General features: G+C 41.1%; 1 protein-coding gene across 1 annotated transcript in view; it reads left to right on the top strand.

The window, feature by feature from the left end:
• The first annotated feature begins 4,017 nt into the window (after positions 1-4,017).
• Positions 4,018-13,035, top strand: part of ATAD1 (ATPase family AAA domain containing 1) — a 64,102-nt gene continuing 55,084 nt past the window's right edge. The window contains exon 1 of the mRNA XM_061402711.1: positions 4,018-4,177. The gene's annotated coding sequence lies outside the window, so the exon portion shown is untranslated. The remainder of the gene's footprint in view (positions 4,178-13,035) is intronic.

The following is a 13,035-nucleotide window of genomic DNA, read 5'->3' as shown; positions in this document are numbered from 1 at the left end:
CTTGCGACCCCATGAACTGTACCTGCCAGGCTCCTGGAATGGGTTGCCATTTCCTTCTCCATTGTTGGGAGTGGAGGGGAGATTAAAATGGCCAAGGAACTAATTAGAAAGAAAAGAATTTCATCATCTTTTGAAATTTCTACTTGCCTGGAAAGAGTAAGTAAGGTATTTATTTAGGAAGGATGGAAAGAAGAAATATTAGTGGTCTAGCAAAATCCAAAGGTGAGATAAGTAGAAAGCACCTCTTAGCTAGACATTGATTCTATGACAAGAAAATCATAGTTCAAGAGTTCATTTCTGTAGGAAAGCAAAATCCGTAAGACCCAGGAGTGACAATTAAGTTCCTTGTCTATATATACGTATTCCATCCCTCTCTTCCTTTTTAGAGAAATCTACTAAAATATTTGAATATTTTGAAATTAGATCCTATTTTCTCACTACCCCAAGGTAAAATTACTGATAACATAAAATGGGGACATAATAAGAGTAATAATGATAATAACTACCAATATTCTATTATTACTGACAATTTGTTGATAACAATTAGAAATGTATAGGGTCAATAAAGGGTATATGTAACTGGAGAATCCCATGCTCAAAGGGGCCTGGTGGTCCATAGGTTTGCAAAGAGTCAGACACAACTGAAGCAACTTAGCACACACAAGCTCTTAAAAGGACTTCCCAGACGGCACTAATGGTAAGGAATCTGCTGGCCAAAGCACGAGATGCAGGAGACGCAGATTCAATCCCTGGGTCGGGAAGATTCCCTGGAGTGGGAAATGGCAACCTGCTCCAAAACTCTTGCCTGGAAAATTCCATGGACAGAGAGGTCCATGGGGCTACACAGATACAGAGTCGGACACAGCTGAGTGACTGAACAACAACAAAAGGTCTTAAGAAGCTCCCTGGCATCTTGACATTTTCTCCTCTAGGTCTCTGCAAATACGTTTCTATAAGGACAGCCTGGGGTGAGCATTGTGATATAAATAAAGATTAGTATTTATTGATTCAGTTCAGTTCAGTCACTCAGTTGTGTCCGACTCTTTGAGACCCCATGGAACGCAGCACGCCAGGCCTCCCTGTCCATCACCAACTCCTGGAGTTTACTCAAACTCATGTCCATTGAGTCGGTGATGCCATCCAACCATCTCATCCTCTGTTGTCCCCTTCTTCTCTGGCCTTCAATCTTTCCCAGCATCAGGGTCTTTTCCAATAAGTTAGTTCTCCATATCAGGTAGCCAAAGTATTGGAGTTTCAGCTTAAACATCAGTCCTTCCAATAAATATTCAGGACTGATTTCCTTTAGGATGGACTGGTTGGATCTCCTTGAAGTCCAAGGGACTCTCAAGAGTCTTCTCCAACACCACAGTTCAAAAGCATCAATTCTCCGGCACTCAGCTTTCTTTGTAGTCCAACTCTCACATCCATACATGACTGAGAAAACCATAGCCTTGACTAAATGGACCTTTGTTGGCAAAGTAATGTCTCTGCTTTTTAATACGCTGTCTACGTTGATCATAACTTTTCTTCCAAGGAGCAAGTGTCTTTTAATTTCATGGCTGCAGTCACCATCTGCAATGATTTTGGAGCCCCCCAAAATAAAGTCTGTCGCTGTTTCCACTGTTTCCCCATCTATTTCCCATGAAGTGATGGGACCAGATGCCATGATCTTAGTTTTCTGAATGTTGAGTTTTAAGCCAACTTTTTCACTCTCCTCTTTCACTTTCATTAAGAGGTTCTTAGTTCTTCTTTGCTTTTTGACATAAGGGTGGTGTCATCTGCATATCTGAGGCTATTGATATTTCTCCTAGAAATATTTATTGATTACATATTACTATTAAATCGTCTACAGGTATGATCTACAGAAATATATCTCATGGTTTTCTTATCAGTTGACCTTATATTGTTTCTGTATCACAAGTACTGAAATCATCCCTCTCCTGAAATAACTGAAGCTTTATTATCATTTCTGCAATTTCCAACACCCAGGAATTTTCTCCCTAAGGTTTCTGGTATTCTGTAAGTACTCTCTCAGCAGGCCCACCCCCTCAGTTCCCCAAGCATGCCCATATAGAACCACACCTCCATAGTAAAGCAGCCTTCATACAAGTACCTCCACCAAAGGACACAGCAAGGGGGAAAAGAAAATGGTATCAGGCTGATGTAATCATTAATCCTCATAATGCATATATGAAAGGAAGATGCAGGATTGTAGCTGTGGCCATAAAATGAAACTAAATGGATATCCACTGGTAAACATATCCAACATTCTGCTGCATTTAATACTCTCTGGAGAGTATTAAATGGAGAGAATAACTCCATTCTCTCTGGAGCACAAACTAGAAAACATTTCTTGAGTCAGACACCCTTGGTGTTAGTTTATAGGAAACACATAATCTGAGTCAATTTTGCTTCCCTATACACCATTCCTGGAGAAGGCGATGGCACCCTACTCCAGTACTCTTGCCTGGAAAATCCCATGGACAGAGGAGCCTGGAAGGCTGCAGTCCATGGGGTCGCTAAGAGTCGGACACGACTGAGCGACTTCACTTTCACTTTTCACTTTCATGCATTGGAGAAGGAAATGGCAACCCACTCCAGTGTTCTTGCCTGGAGAATCCCAGGGATGGGGGAGCCTGGTGGGCTGCCATCTATGGGGTTGCACAGAGTCGGACACGACTGAAGTGACTTAGCAGCAGCAGCATATACCATTCCTCACTGCCTTACCCTGAAAGGGGAGGTACTGAACTCTGTATACTGAGATTATAAATTCCTTGAGAGGTTAGTTAGCATGGAGGTTAAAAGCACCGTTTCTGGAGTCAGAGTGTCTGCTCTCAAATATTACCCTGCCACTTAACAGTTGTGGGATCTTCAGGGAGCTACATAATCTCTCATATCCCCAGGTCCTCATCTGTAAAATGGGGATAATAATAGTACCTACCTCAGGGCCTCCCTGGTGGCTCAGTGGTAAAGAACCCACCTGCCAATGCAGGAGACATGGGTTTGATCGCTGGTCCAGGAAGATCGCACGTGCTGCAGAACAACTAAGCCTGTGGGCTGTAACTATTGAGACTGTGCTCTAGAGCCTGGGAACCACAACTATTGAGCCCAAGTGCCACAATTACACTTGGGCTTCCCAGGTGGCGCTAATGGTAAAGAACTCAATTGCTAATGCAGGAGACATAAGAGATGAGGGTTCAATCCCTGGGTCAGGAAGATCCCCTGGAGGAGGGCATGGCAACCCACTCCAGTATTCTTGCCTGGAGAATCCCCATGGACAGAGGAGCCTGGTGGGCTATAGTGTATGGGGTTGCAAAGAGTCAGACACGACGGGGCAAGCACAGTACAGCCACAACTACTGAAGCCCACATGCCCTAAATCCTGTGCTCCACAATAAGAGCAGCCACCACAGTGAGAAGCCCTGGCACCGCAATGAAGAGTAGTCCTCACTCATCACAACTAGAGAAAAGCCCATGCAGCAATGAAGACCCAGCACAGCCAGAAATAAATCATGTAAAAAAAAACAAAACACAGTACCTACTTCACAGGGTTGTTATGAGAATTAGGTGAGGATATATGCATATATTACCTAGAACAAGTCTGGCACACAGTAAACACTATATAAGTGATCACTATTAGCTGTTTTTATTGAGTTTAGATCCTATATGTTATTTGGTTGTATTCTCCTTATTGCTACCTCTGATGCCTTCCCTGTTATTTGAGATATGATGAATTACTATCAACAACTGCAAGATGAGAGATGGTAAGAAAATAAGGATTCCCCCAGTCCTTCAGGATGTCCCCAATAAGTAGTCATTTTATATCTTTTACTGCTATAATCTTACATCATACCAATGCTTCAGTTAAAAGTTTAAACAAGCTGCATTTGCCTCTGAGTCACTCTAAAGTGCGGTAATGAAATGATCCAGTCACATTGACCTGCCACATTCTTAAGTCATGTGTCCAACATTATGACATAAGCAAGAATACACACCATCTCCTTTTCCTCCCATTCAAAATTCTCTGTGGGGACCAGGTTCAGGAGATGTCACCTCCTCCATGGACTAGAATAGCTTCCTGAAAAATGTCTTCTACGAAGACAGGCCCAGTTGAACTCTACGAAGAGCAAAGTCACAGGGCTTCTCAAGAATCAGCCTCATTTGACAGTTGTCAGAAGGTACAGTATACCTCTAGTCTCTCTAGTTGAAGCACTGTCAACTCCTAACTGCACCTCAGTCTTTGGTTCAATGTCCCATTTCCCACTGGAGTTTCTTGGAGGTTAAAAAAACAATTCTTTATACAAAGGTGTAAATCTCTGTACTTCTCACAATGCCTAGCGTAGTTTTTTTTTATGTATCAGATAGACTCTCAGTTAAGTATTTATAAACTCAGTGACTAAAAGACTGCACATGGTCTCAAATATATACTTAAACATACAAATATAACATCAGCTGGATATAGTACAATCCTCAGATAATAATATCATCCATATATTTTGTTACCATGTCACATTATATAAACCTTTCTTTCTATACTTTGGTATGGAACATTATCAGCAAAGACCTTAATCACTATTTCCATTTTGTTTCCCAAAGGGAACATTAACAGAGCAGATGTCAGACTTAGTTAATAATCTGTGCCCTGAAGGAAAGAAGAAAAAAAGGTCTCTGAAGCCTTTTTAATCATAAAGCAAACATAGTAATGTATCTTTTCCTCAGTTACACCATAAAAATAACCAAATTCCCCAGAATGTGGACTCCTAATTTTATTCAAGAGGCTAACGTTTCTTTCCACCAAGTTCTAACAAAATTATCATTTTCTAACATTTCTCTTTTAAAATTATTTATTTATTTTTGGCTGCGCTGGCTCTTCCTTGCTGCACGTGGGCTTTTTCTAGTTGCAGCGAGTGGGGCTTCCTCTCTCTTTGCGGTGTGCAGGCTTCTCACTGTAGTGGCTTCTCCTGTCGTAGAGCACTAGCTCCAGGTGCGTGGAATTCAATAGTTGTGGTGCATCGGCTTAGCTGCCCCACGGCATGTGCGGCAATCTTCCCAGACCAAAGACTGAACCTGTGTTCCCTGCACTGGCACGCAGGTTCCCAACCACTGGACCGCCAGGGAAGTCTTAACATATTTGCCTTTTGTCTCTAAAATGGAAGTGGCCAAATCACAACTGAGATTTGATTTCACAAATTATCTTTATTAACTCTGGAACAATGTAATGCTGTAATAAAACTGCAGTGTAGAAGAGGGAAACTACAGTATTATTATTCTAGAATAAGTAATAACCTTTTTAATTCCAAGTAATCCAAGCAGAGTTAAGCCATGTCTTCTAGCCAACAGTGGCAGAACTAAAGCACAAACATGGGGGGAAGGACCCTATGGGAAGGTAGGTGAGGAATGGGAATGAAATAGAGTACAAGGAAAAAATGGGGGATGAAGGTGGATAAAGGAAAGGCCCTCCCTTCAAGGATCAGCTGCTTCTTTAAATCCTGTTCTACTGATTAACCAAGTTCATAGATGGAACAAAATTATGAAGAAGGGGAAAAGAAAAGGGAACAGATGAGATGGAAAAGATTAGCAGGGGACTGAAAGAAAAGAAAGAAGTCCATCTGGTGAGAAGCAATGGAGCATAACATTAAATTGCCTCAAGTACCAAAGCTCATTGATCTAGAGTCTTCAGTCCATTTGAGACAATAGCCTAGTTCTAGCCTAGTTCCTCTCCAATTAGGTGGCCTTGTTCTTCTTTTTTATGGGTAAGAATTATTAGTGATTTATCTTATTTTCTTACATGAATTTATTTAAAACTAGTATCTGTAAAAGATAAGCAAATTTCCTTTATCTTCCTTATATTCAGTTACATATATTTATTCAGCATTACTCCGATTTCTCAAATTTTCCTATGCTGTAAGTGAAAGAAACGCACTTTGGGCTTCTACTCATACGTCTTTGAAGTAAGCTTCCCAAAGACCTAAAATTGGCCCAAACAGGACCTAGGTCACTTAGCCTTGAGGTTATTTACAGTGAAACATTAAGCAAATTTAGTTAAGGGGACTAGGAACCAAATAATCAAGCAGTATATTAAACCAAAATACAGACATATTAAAGTTATCAAAATACATATATTTGTAGAATGTTATAACTAAACAAAAAAAAATTTGCTCTTTAAAGGTATCAGTCTAGTTTTGGGAAAAGCCCTCTAGTTCTGGCTTAAAGAGCAGGACAAGCATCTCCTAATGCTCAGAAAGATTATGAGAAATCTGCCATTTTTTGTTCTTGTCTCTGTTGATGCTTTCAAACTGTGGTGTTGGACAAGACTCTTGAGAGTCCCTTGGACAGCAAGGAAAATCAAACCAGTCAATCCTAAAGGAAATCAGCCTTGAATATTCATTGGAAGGACTGATGCTGAAGGTGAAGCTCCAACACTGTGGCTACCTGATGGGAATAGCCAACTCATTGGAAAAGACCCTGATGCTGGGAAAGATTGAGGGCAAGAGAAGAAGGGGACAACAGAAGATGAGATGCTTGGATGGCATCACTTACTCAATGGACGTGAGTTTCAGCAAACTCTGGAAAGACAGTGAAGGACAGGGAAGACTGGTGTGCTGCAGTCCACTGGGTCTCAAAGAGTTGGACACAACTTAGCAGGTGAACAGCAACAACTTTCTCTAGTGCCCTAGAGCTCAGGAAATTCTGCCAGCCCAGCAGTGGCAATGACTACAACGGGCACCAAAATCTTAGAGAGAGGAACTTTCCTCTGTGGAAAAACGGTGGTCTCAGGAGAATGGGCAGAATGCCAGTTGATTTTTTCCCCCTCTGTCCATTTACTGATGGCCCTGGACATGGCACAGTTCCAGAGAGTAGGCACCAGAGCAAGATCACTGAATCACTAGCCTTCTGGCTGCAAGGCTAAGTGAGGAAGCATAGGAAACCAGAAAGCACCAGACATCATGGACAGGGAGAGCTCAGGAAAGTAAATGAAGGTGAGTGTAAACACCTAGGCTCACCTTCAAGCTACAGAGGTGGATCTGATCTTAAACAGCATAACAAAGACTTTGCGATTAAACTAAAGGATCTACCACTGCACATGGCCCCAAATGGGTGTGGCACACATAGGAGATAGATCCTAATAGCACTGCAAATATTTTGAAAACAAAATTGACTTTGAAACTGCAAACTATAGAAGTTTGGTAGAAATTTGTGGCCTGAACACAACCAGCTCTATTGCCTGCTAAAACAAACAAACAAACAAAAAATCAATATTCTCCACAGGATTTCAGCAAAACTGAGAGTCTTATAATATTTTAAATGTCTAGGATACAATTAAAAATTATTCATGGGACTTCCCTGGAGATACAGCAGAATCCACCTGCCAATGCAGGCACACAGGTTCGATCACTGCTCCAGGAGGATTCCCCATGCCACAGGGCAACTAAGCCCATGTACCCACAGCTACTGAAGCCCATGATCTAGAGCCTGCAGGCCACAACAAGAGATGTCACTGCAGTGAGACACCTGCGCACCGCAACTAGAGCAGCCTCTGCTCACCACAACTAGAGAAAGCCCAGCACAGCAGTGACCCAGCGCAGCCAAAAATAACTTAATTAATAGATTAATTAAAAAGATCATTCAGCATAAAAACAACCAGGAAAATCTAAACTCACATCAGATCAGATCAGATCAGATCAGTTGCTCAGTCATGTCCGACTCTTTTCGACCCCATGAATCGCAGCACGCCAGGCCTCCCTGTCCATCACCAACTCCCAGAGTTCACTCAGACTCACGTCCATCCAGTCAGTGATGCCATCCAACCATCTCATCCTCTGTCGTCCCCTTCTCCTCCCGCCTCCAATCCCTCCCAGCATCAGAGTCTTTTCCAATGAGTCAACTCTTCGCATGAGGTGGCCAAAGTACTCGAGTTTCAGCTTTAGCATCATTCCTTCCAAAGAAATCTCAGGGCTGATCTCCTTCAGAATGGACTGGTTGGATCTCCTTGCAGTCCAAGGGACTCTCAAGAGTCTTCTCCAACACCACAGTTCAAAAGTATCAATTCTTCGGCGCTCAGCCTTCTTCACAGTCCAACTCTCACATCCATACATGACCACAGGAAAAACCATAGCCTTGACTAGATGAACCTTCGTTGGCAAAGTAATGTCTCTGCTTTTGAATATGCTATCTAGGTTGGTCATAACTTGCCTTCCAAGGAGTAAGCGTCTTTTAATTTCATGGCTGCAGTCACCATCTGTAGCGATTTTGGAGCCCAGAAAAATAAAGTCTGACACTGTTTCCACTGTTTCCCCATCTATTTCCCATGAAGTGGTGGGACCGGATGCCATGATCTTCGTTTTCTGAATGTTGAGCTTGAAGCCAACTTTTTCACTCTCCACTTTCACTTTCATCAAGAGGCTTTTGAGTTCCTCTTCACTTTCTGCCATAAGGGTGATGTCATCTGCATATCTGAGGTTATTGATATTTCTCCCAGCAATCTTGATTCCAACTTGTGTTTCTCCCAGTCCAGCGTTTCTCCTGATGTACTCTGCATATAAGTTAAATAAACAGGGTGACAATATACAGCCTTGACGAACTCCTTTTCCTATTTGGAACCAGTCTGTTGTTCCATGTCCAGTTCTAACTGTTGCTTCCTGACCTGCATACAAATTTCTCAAGAGGCAGATCAGGTGGTCTGGTATTCCCATGTCTTTCAGAATTTTCCACAGTTTATTGTGATCCACATAGTCAAAGGCTTTAACATAGTCAATAAAGCAGAAATAGATGTTTTTCTGGAACTCTCTTGCTTTTTCCATGATCCAGTGGATGTTAGAAATTTGATCTCTGGTTCCTCTGCCTTTTCTAAAACCAGCTTGAACATCAGGAAGTTCACGGTTCACATATTGCTGAAGCCTGGCTTGGAGAATTTTGAGCATTACTTTACTAGCGTGTGAGATGAGTGCAATTGTGCGGTAGTTTGAGCATTCTTTGGCATTGCCTTTCTTTGGGGAAAGACAATTCAGGGGCCAACACTTAGATAACACAGATGCTGAAATCAGCTAATGAAGGCTTTAATGCAGTTATTATTAAAGCATACTAGGAAGTAAGCAGAGAAGGCAATGGCACCCCACTCCAGTACTCTTGCCTGGAAAATCCCATGGGCGGAGGAGCCTGGTGGGCTGCAGTCCATGGGGTCTCGAAGAGTCGGACACGACTGAGTGACTTCACTTTCACTTTTCACTTTCATGCGTTGGAGAAGGAAATGGCAACCCACTCCAGTGTTCTTGCCTGGAGAATCCCAGGAATGGGGCAGCCTGGTGGGCTGCCGTCTATGGGGTCGCACAGAGTTGGACACAACTGAAGTGACTTAGCAGCAGCAGCAGGAAGTAAGAGAAAACACTCCTGAAAGGAACGCAAAGAAGTAGAAGATATGAAGAACTAAACTAACATTTCAGAACTGAAAAATTTTTAGGAAAATGTGATGTTCCCTTTGGAAAACAAAATGGAATAATTTTAATTTAATAAATAAGAATTTCCTTGATTGTCCAGTGGTTGGAAATTTGCCTTTCAATGTGGTGGACATGGGTTTGATACCAGGTTGGGATATTAGGATCTCACATGCTGCAGAGCAATGAAGCCTGTGTACCAGCTGGCAATTGGATCTCTGGTTCCTCTTGTCTTTTCTAAACCTAGCTTGTACATCTGGAAGTTCTCAGTTCATGTATCGCTGAAGGCTAGCTTGAAGGATTTTGAGCATAACCTACCAGCAAGCAAAATGAGCAGAACTGCATGGTACAGGCCATGTGCCACAATGAAAGATCCCACATGACACAGCAAAAATCTCCTGTGTCACAACTAAGACCCAATGCAGCCATATAAATAAACAAATAAAAATTTTAAACTACAGTAAGTAAAATAAAAGAGAAGCCACTGAATGGCTTCAATCACAGAATGGAGATGACACAGGAAAGAGTCAGTGAATTTGAAGATAACAACAAAAATCACTCAATTTGAACAAAGTAAAAAACACAGGGTGGGAAAAAGAATGAACAGCACCTCAAAGATGAGTGGGACAAAACCGAAAGATCTAGTATTTGCCACTGGAGGTCAGAGGAAGAGGAGAAAAAAAAAAATACAATGCAGTAAAATACATTTGATAAAAAGGACCGAAAAGTTCTCAAGTTTGGCGAAAAACATAAACTTACAGATTCAAGAAGACAGGATAAATCCCAAAAAGCTCATGCCCAAATATATCATAATCAAACTGATGAAAATTGAAGACAAAAAAAAATCTTTAAAGCAGCTAGAAAGAAAATGACACGTTACTTACAGGGGGAACAACAATTTCAAATGACTGGAAAATTCTTATCAGGATTCATGAAGGGTAGGATTAAGTGGGACAACTTGAGGTGCTAGGGAAATAAAAACAACCCTGTCAACCTGGAGTTTCTAAATCCAGCAAAGATTCCTTCATGAAGTTCAAATAAATACATTCTCAGAGAAGGAAAACAAAGATAATTCATTTCCAGAAGACCTGCTCTAAAGAATTAGTAAAGGAGTATCTTTAGATAGAAGGCAAAGTATACCAGAAGGAAACTTGGAACATGAAGAGAAATAGTAAATAGGTAAATAAAATAGACTATTTTCGAGTTCCAATGTATGTTTTCAATGTATGCAAATGAAATCTACAAGACAACTATAACATAAAGAAGGGAGTGTAAAGGTATCTAAATGATGCAAACACTTCTACATGTACTTAAAGTGCTAAAATATATTTATTCTAAGGAAATTGTGAATAATAAACATTTATATTTTAATAAAGACATATTGTCAAATCAGGCTTCCCACATAGCACTATGGTAAAGAACCTGCCTGCCAATGCAGGTAAACATAAAGAGTCTCGGATCCCTGGGTTGGGAAGATCCCTTGGAGGAGGGCATGGCAACCCACTCCAGTATTCTTGCCTGAAAAATTCCATAGACAGAGGAGCCTGGTGGGCTGCAGTCCATGGGGTCACAGAGTCAGATACAACTGAAGCAACTTAGCACGCATGCATGCATGCATAGAAAACCACAACAGATAAAACTGAACACAGTTGACCCTTAAACAATTCGAGTTTGAACTGCACAGGTCCACTAACTCACAGGTTTGTTTTTTTTTTTACAGTAGTAAATACTACTATAGTATGTGCAGACCATGTACTATACAGTACATTATCATAATGAGGTACCTTTTAGAACACCTCAAATTTTAAATATTGATAATAACAAGTTCTGGTGAGGATGCAAAACAAATAGAATGCTCATACATTCTCATGGAAATGCAAAACGGAATAGTGATTGGGGAAAACAGTTTGGCATTCTCTTATAAAGTTAAAAATACTCTTGAACACATGAGTCTCTCATAAAAACAATGACCTAGCAAACCTACTGCTGCTGCTGCTGCTGCTGCTGCTAAGTCGCTTCAGTCGTGTCCGACTCCGTGCGGCCCCATAGACGGCAGCCCACCAGGCTTCCGTCCCTGGGATTCTCCAGGCAAGAACACTGGAGTGGGCTGCCGCCTCCTTCTCCAATGCATGAAAGTGAGAAGTGAAAGTGAAGTTGCTCAGTCGTGCCTGACTCTTAGCGACCCCATGGACTGCAGCCCACCAGGCTCCTCCGTCCACGGGATTTTCCAGGCAGGAGTACTGGCGTGGGCTGCCGCCTCTTTCTCCAATGCATGAAAGTGAGAAGTGAAAGTGAAGTCTCTCAGTCGTGCCTGACTCTTAGCGACCCCATGGACTGCAGCCCACCAGGCCCCTCCGTCCACGGGATTTTCCAGGCAGAAGTACTGGAGTGAGGAGCCATCGCCTTCTCCGAGAGAACCCACTACTGGGTATTCACTTTAAGGAAATAAAAACTTCTGTTCACACAAGAATCTACACACAAATGTTTATAGCAGGTCTATTCACAATTACCAAAAACTGGAAACAACTTAAATATCCTTCAACAGATGAGTAGACAAGCTGCAGTACATTTCTACAATGGAATACTACTCAGCAATGAAAATGAATAACGCATCGACATATGCAACATCTCAGATGAATCTCAAAGGCATGCTAAGTAAAGAAGTCAGTCTCAAAAAGTTACATACTGTATGACTGAATTTACATATAACATTCTCAAAAAGAAAAAACTAATAGTGATGGAGATTAGATCCACGGCTGCCAAGGGTTGAGGAGGGAACTACAAAGGGGTAATACAATGGAGCTTCTTAGGATAATGAAACTGTCAGATATCTTGATTTTGGCAGTGGTTATATGAATCTATTGTATTAAATTAAAGAACTGTACACTCATGCAAGTATGTACACATCATCAACTTCATGTTAATTTAAAAATAAAACTCTACATGATGTATTGCTGTCTTAATATTTGAAAACAATATTCAGCAGAATAAGTATATAACAGAAGACCAAAACTCAGAGGCATTCATCAATTCCCTCTTTATTATATAGCTAAAATATAAAATCAATCATTAGAAGCATAGTCTGAATCAGAATGAATGAGGCTAGATATTGTTTCCAGTCAATGTTTTGTATTCTCATAAATCAAATCCATATCACTCAAAAAGTATACTCTAATAGTGCTTTTATAAAGTAGGTTGTAAATCCAGCAGCGTTTTTCTTGCTTTTAAGGAGTCTGAATAATCCATGTAATAGAATTTTTCTAAATTTTGACAAATTTGGGAACAGGGCATTTGTATGAACACAGACTCTGGAACTAGACAACCTGGTTCGAATTCTAGCTCTTACTAGCTAGAATTCAGATTCAAATTCTGCTACTTACTAGCTATTCAACCTGGATAAGTTGCTTAATCTTTCTGTGCCGCATTTTCCTTTTCTGAAGATAATAATATTTAATTCATAGGGTTATTATTAGTTGAGAATTAAATACATTAATATGTGAAAAGCACTTATAGCAGTGCTTGACATATATTAAATACCCATTTTGGTGTTTGTTCAATAAAGAGCACTATGTTCTTTTCCACTTTCGGCTACGTGACCTTACAGG

The sequence above is a fragment of the Bos javanicus genome, chromosome 26 (genome assembly GCF_032452875.1).
Source record: "Bos javanicus breed banteng chromosome 26, ARS-OSU_banteng_1.0, whole genome shotgun sequence".
Classification (NCBI taxonomy): Eukaryota; Metazoa; Chordata; class Mammalia; order Artiodactyla; family Bovidae; genus Bos; species Bos javanicus.
The sequence above is the reverse complement of the archived record's forward strand: the minus strand, read 5'-3'. Positions and strand labels throughout refer to the sequence as shown.